General features: G+C 45.5%; 1 long non-coding RNA gene across 1 annotated transcript in view; it reads left to right on the top strand.

The window, feature by feature from the left end:
* The first annotated feature begins 22 nt into the window (after window positions 1-22).
* Window positions 23-6,972, top strand: part of LOC111744626 — a 12,064-nt gene continuing 5,114 nt past the window's right edge. The window contains exons 1-2 of the long non-coding RNA XR_002782243.1: window positions 23-365; window positions 5,561-5,673. This is a non-coding gene — a long non-coding RNA (uncharacterized LOC111744626). The remainder of the gene's footprint in view (window positions 366-5,560; window positions 5,674-6,972) is intronic.

Below are 6,972 nucleotides of genomic sequence, written 5' to 3'. Positions count from 1 at the left end.
AAGTAATGGACCAGTTCATAACTATTGTTTTTTAAATTTGAAAGAAAACAAAATTAGGAAATAGTGTGGTGTTCACACAGAATCTTATCGATGATTGTGTAATGCAACTTTCTTTTGGACTGTGTGTAATCCGCGTAACGACGTAATATCAATTTTTCCTAGTGAGTCGAAGCCAGTTAGCAGAGGAATGTAGGAAAAATTCCAGCCACCGCCTCGCTGCCTCCTTTCCTGAGAGCCAGTGACTTCAGCTACCTATCATGCCATCCAGTAAGGAATCCAGCTGTCACGTCCTTGGTTCCAGGCGTTTCCTGGGGAGGCCGAAGGCAGGCTTGGCACCCAGCCTGGCCGTCTCTGCCAGGAACGAGGTAAGATCGAGCCAGAGCCGGGGTGAGAGAGAGGAGCGTGGTCCCTGGGGGGCAGGGCTGAGGCTGGAGTTTCTGAGGCAGGAGAAACCTCATCTCTCAGGATAGCTGAGTCAGGTTCTGGGGCAGGAAAGTGGAGGGAGATCAGGGCAGGGCAGGGGTGTCTGGGAGGCTGCGACAGCTGAAGGGCAGTGGCTGGTCCTGAGATGGCTGGACGCTGAGAGCCTCTAACTCAACAGCTTGAGGCTTTGGGGTTGGACGACCCTGGTTTGGAATCCGACCTCTGTCCCTTCACGAGGTGTTAAAAAACGTGTCTGGTATTTTTGTCATCGACATCTTTGCTGCAAACATTTTTTTTTTTTTTTGCCCTATAACTAATTGGCCTTAAGGCAATTTTGCTATAAAAAAAAGATAAAATTGCAAAAAAAAAAATAATAATAAAAGAAGGACATTTAAAAGGACATAACAAATATAAAAAGACTTTATTGTAAAATACGAAATACCTGAATACACTGAAAATGTGTGTAGATTCTCAGCAATACTGCCACCAGAAAGAAATGCTAACTCTTTCAAGACCAACAGAAGCATGTCTACTCATCCCTCTGTAGACCATTATGAGGGCTAGCTCGGATTTCCATACAGTAATGTATAAAGGGGAGTGAATGCACAGACTTCGTCAATGGAGAAATGAAGCCAAACTGCAAACTAGCTTAAGTGCATTAAGTCCGCCATGGATAAATGAAACAGTAGAGACAGAGAAACCCTTTACACATAGCCCTATTCAGCTCCCTGGAATCAAGGAGCTATTTGACTCTGACATCCTTCAAGACCCATCCCCCACTTCAACCCCACAGCTGGGCTAGCCCTTAAGAAAGACCTCAGGTTCTTTCCCTTTGCCCCTACAGGAAGTTCAAACCTCAAAAAAACGAGACCTTCGCGGACTCCTGGCCAAGAGAAAAGCCACGGCTAACCACCTTGCTTCCCAAGAGACCCTGGCATGTGATCCCTCTGCCGGTTACAGACACCATCTGGACTGGACTCAGACACCCACCCAGTCCTCAGCCAGGGGTCTCCATTGGGCCCAGGCCCAGACCCTCCAGAAAGGGCCAGCAGGCCCTGGTGTCAGGCATCCCTGACTTACTGGGACAAACTCCAAGTAAGACGTCCCGACAGTTGCCAGCTGGTGCTGATGTATCTGTGCTTCTGGAATGTGAAAGGGAAGGAAACCAGCATTTCCCCTTGTCACTGGCTTTCCCACTGGCTTTCCCTCTGCCCCGGAGGCTAAACAGGCTGAATCCTCATCTGACAGTATTGGGGTGTTATTTCCACTTGGCCTCAGGGGAGCCCCTTCCTGGGGATAGGCAGGGACGTGGAGGAATGTCAGCTATGCTCCGAGAATGTCAGGTATGCAGGATGGGGACTCCCCGGTGCCACAGGCCCTGTCCTGGGCTTGCTGCCTGGGTGAGTACGCTGATCTTTTGCTCCACCTGAATTCTTCCTGGTTTCGGTCCCGCTTCCTGTTACCTGCAACCGGGCACTAGGTGATCGCCACCTGGAGGAGATCCTTTCCCTGCTGAAAACGCTCAGCGGCAGCAAAGAGAAACCACTCAATAAAATATGAGTGGAAGGGGCTTTTAGTACAGGGGATGAGAAGCAGGGCTGGACATGCTTCATGCTGGGACTCCAGACATGTCTCAGCACGATGCTGTCAAACTGGAAAGATTTAACATTTTTAATTAAAAAAAAAAAATTGGACTCTATCCAGCAAAACCATAGAGAAGTATCCAAGTACATGGGTCATTCTGCCTTCCCTTGTGGTTGGAGCAACCACAGTTAGATGTCTGATTTGGTAGAGGATGCACCAGGTGGGGATCGGGGGTGACTGAGGGTCCCATCCTCGGGCACGTGTCTTGAAGGTGACCACATGGTGCACAAGTTCAGATAACCTTTATTATCACTATCACTTGAACTCAGCCCACATCTGTACAATGACAGATTCCCAACTCCTTCCTTCTAGAGGGACATAAGGAAATACAGGTAGGAGTTGACAGTGATGCGGGAGAACACGGGCGGAGAATGACCTTGAACATTTCACCCCAAACCTTCTCAAGCTTGTAGGTTAAGTATGGAGAGTGGAGTAGTGCTCCCTGACAAGAAAGAGGAACCAAAAAGTAACTGCGTGTTTAGACCGCAACCTAACAGCTGGATTCCACAGTTAACATTGGAGGAAAGAGGTCATCATGGGAACCTCCCAATCTTAGAGTGAATTGGAAGGGAATAGAGAGCATATTGAAGACTCAGAGACAGTGTGACTATCTTGGACTAGTTAATCATGACCTATTTATGTCCCAAATTGATTTACGTATCAATACCTTCTTGGCCATAACAGAAAAAGAGACTTCAGAATATTTTACTTTATTCTTACAATACAAAAGTCTACATAGATAATGTCATGTGACATGTTTTATGAAGTAAAACTATTTTTCTATGTGCATGGAACAGATGATTTAATATTAAGATGGAAATAACTCAGAATTGATTTACGGATTCGACAGGACCCCTATCAAAAGCCACCCATCCGTTGTGCAGAAATTGGCCACCTGATCCTGATTTATAAGGAAATGTAGGAGACCTAGAATAACCAACAAACGCTTGAAAAAGAAGAGAAGTCAGAGAACTTAAACATCCCAATTTCAAAATTCACTATCAAACTACCATAAATGAGGACAGTGTGGACTTGTATAATGATTGGCATATATATCGATTGAGTAGAATTGAGATTCGAGAAATATACCCTCGCATGAATGGTCAATTGACTTGTAACAGGGGTGTCAAGGCGATTCAATGGGAAAAGAATCGTGTTTTCGACAAATGGTGCTGGTACAACTGGATATCCACATGCAGAAGAATAAAGTTGAACTTTTCCTCAAATCATACAAAAAGTTACCTCAAAATGGATCACAGAACTAAATGAAAGGCTAAAAATATAAAATTCTTAGCGAAAACTAGGAATAAAGCTTCATGACCCAGAGTTAGGCAATGGGTTGTTAAACCAAAATCAGAAGAGAAAAAAATAAAAATAGATGAACTAGATTTCGTCAAAATTCAAAACAAAGAACATCATCAAGAAAGTGAAAAGACAACTTGCACTATGGGAGAAGATATTTGCCAATCACGTGCCTGATAAAATATTTCTACCCAGAATATAACAAGAACTTTTACATAGCAACGATAAAAAGTAAAATAAATAAGAAATAGTAAGGTTCAAATACATTTTTCTAAATAATAAGAGCATATCCAATCAGTAGGTGACTTTACACTTCTATGGTTAAATGCTATCCCCCAATTTTTTGCAAGAAGTTTTAAAAATGTTTTTGAAATGCCTTCACTGAAAATTCTACTGCGTAAAAGTATGCATATAAAGGTAAGCAAATTGGGGGCAAAATTCAATGTTTCCCAACTTAAAAGTACTTTGACATTTGGGAGGTCAAAGTATGTCCTGAGCACACATTTACAACTGTACATATAATCTGAATTAAAAATTTTCGAAATCGAAAACCTCAGTCTGATGATCTCTAAATGCTACTCAAAACCCACCTTATCCCAGGACACGGAACATGTCCGCCCTCTGCATCATCAAATCCTTGTCCCTGCCCCGTCCCTCTACGGCCTGGTCATCCTCCTTCATGTCACCTAATTTAGGACGTTTCCACTGTCATTATTCACCCCAAACCGCAGTGGGAACTTCCTCGCGAGCTCCTGGAATCTCCCAACTACAATTCGACAGGGAGGGAACCGCGGTCACAGGCGTCGGGCTGTGACACCAGAGACCCAACTTCCAAAAGAGGGACCCAGGTTCGGAGAGGACAGTCTGGGCGTCCAGGACACACCGCACGGATCACACGGGGCCAGGAGGAAAAGACGCCGCAGAGGCCACGAGAGTCCAGGGCCGCCCAGCCAGGATGAAGGGTGGGCCGTGGGCGGGACGAGAGACGTTCAGTACCCTGGACAGAGGCGCTCAGTGCCGCACAGTCTTCTCCAGGTCCTGCCACCTTTGGGCTTCCCTGAATTGGAAGCCTGAGCGCCACCTGCCGTGTGCTCCCCGCGACTCGCAAATGCGCGCAGCAGGTGCGGATCCTCTTCCCGCCTCCCCCAACTCCCAGACCAGAATGAGGTCCTCCAGGAGAAGGCGAGAAGAGTTCCCACGTCACCAACCCGTCCTCGACCTCGCGCATGCGCCCAGTAGTCCGGGTCAAGTCCTCGCCCATCTAAGGCCAACCAGCTGCGGCGGTGCTTTGTCCTAAAGGGATCTGGAGTCCCTGGACCACCCGACCATTTTGCCTTCGTCCCCCACACACGGTACAGAGATGTAAGGACGACTTTATCTGGGACAAGCATCCTGAAGACACGCAGAGCCTCTACCAGCCTGGGGCCGCCCCACACCCACACCTGGAATCCATCCCAGAGGGTTACCTTGGGCTTCCCGCCCGAACAGGGCCCCAGGCATCTAGGCGGAGACAGGAAGCCGCCCTTTACAGAATCATCAGTTCTGCTGCATTTGGTATGACACCAATCCGGAAAGGAAGACAGAACTTTGAGAGTCAGCCAAACTGAATAAAATGTTCCACTTTGTTATTGTCTGGTTCAGAGACTCCCCTGATTGTCAGCAAGAGAATCTGTCTGAACACCTGTCAGGATGGGGGACACTTGCTGAGGTGACTCTGCACCCATGTCACCCGAATCCTCACATGACTCTGCTCTGACTGACCAGAGCTAATCCCCGCCTCTGACAGAGGTGGAAGCTGAAGCACAGGACCTTCACGCGTTTACCAAATCACCATTGATCCCAGGTCCCCAAGCCCAAACCCCAGCCAGGCCCATGAGCCCTGGGCTGGGGACTGTCCTGTCTCTACGCAGCTGTCCTGAGGACGAAGTGGCTCTTAAAACTTTACAAACCGGAGCCCAACATGCTCATGCAATCTTGAATTTAGGATGATCCTAATACTTTATGATCAAGTAAATGTTTCTGAACAATAAAATGACATTAAACAGAACAATAGCATCAACTCTAATATTTGAAGCATTGTTTGGTTTGCTGGTTTCATAACAAATCATAAACTGCCTAAGTAATAAAATAACCTTTCAGAATTTAATAATTTTCAGTTCTTTAATTTCCACTTGGGCCCTGTGTCTTTTAGGAAAAGATCTTTTGAAGCATTTTCAGAAAATGAAAGAAGTCAGAGAAAATGAAGAACCCACAATGCTCTTTGTCCTCACCAATCAAACTTCAGAACAATGGACATCATGAGAGGTACATACTTTCTATACCATATCCTGTCTTCAGGCTACAATGTTATACAAGCAACATGCTGTGTTGCTATTTTTGTAAGAACTTCAGTAGCTAAAAGGAAGAATATCTGAAATTTGCCCAAGTCTTGAATCCTGCGTAAAGTTCCATCTGGAGACTATGTTCCCATAAAGTATGTTTGGGATTTCACTGCCTGGGACCCTGAGAGTCAATGTTCTCCATCTATCATCTCTTGAGAAGGGCCATCTCTTCGGTGTGTCCCCAGGTAGTGCAATGACCCTGGGGAAGAGGTCCCCAGGCAGCTGCAGCATAGGAAGAATTACTGATCCAACTAATAAGCTCAAATTTAAAAATTGACCACTACTCGTAGTAATAACAGAATGGACTAATACTTTTAAATTGTTGGAGAGAATTTTACTTTCCCCATCCCTTCCACGTTCATTCCATGGTGGTGATATCAGCATCAGCCAGGGTCTGGATAATAGAGATTTTTAACCCTCAGGAATTTTAGCAATGAACTGTAATTTATATATGGGGTTTCAGTGGGGAGAGGGTGTAGCAGGAAAGACAGCTAGAGCTGAGAGGATAAAGGAGACAGGGCAGAAAGTTGGGTGGAGAGTAAAGCTCGGGGTGGGGGACAGAAAGAATCCAGGGTAGAGCACAGTAGGGTTGGTACTCAGAGCAGACGAGCTTGGGGTTGGTAGTGCCAGGTGGGTACCAGACTAGTCAGGGGGATCGCTTCGTAAATTCTACAAATGTCTAACCACTAAGCCGTACACCTGAAACTAATATAAAATAATGTTGAATGAAAATTGAAATTAAAATTTTTTTAAAGGGGAGAAAAAATGAAGTGGAACAAGAGGTTCAAATTTCCATGTATGAAATGAATAAGTCATGGGTTCGTGGTGTACGGCGTAAGGAGTTTAGTCAATAATGCTTGATAGCGTCGGACGGTGTCAGATGGTTGCTGTCTGGACTTATCATGGTGATCACTACTTTAGGTATATAAATGTCGAATACCAATGGTGTATATCCGAAAAATGCAGTACTGTACGTTAGCTATATTTTAATAAAGATCTTAAAAAAAAAAATAAAGCTGCTACCAAAAAAAAAATGAAGAAAGGAAAGAGGCAGAAAGATATACGTTGGTTGGGAAGGCTCAAGGTCATGGTTTCAGGAAGGGAATCAGATAATGGGTCTAACAGAAGGAACGAGGGGTGGGACTCAGAGAATGGGAAACTATAAGAGATGGGGCACGAAACGGGTGTGTGACAAATGGGAGGAAAGATGGAGGGAGAGAGG

Source organism: Pteropus vampyrus, unplaced genomic scaffold (assembly GCF_000151845.1).
Source record: "Pteropus vampyrus isolate Shadow unplaced genomic scaffold, Pvam_2.0 Scaffold138, whole genome shotgun sequence".
Classification (NCBI taxonomy): Eukaryota; Metazoa; Chordata; class Mammalia; order Chiroptera; family Pteropodidae; genus Pteropus; species Pteropus vampyrus.
This window is presented reverse-complemented; position numbering and strand designations above follow the sequence as displayed.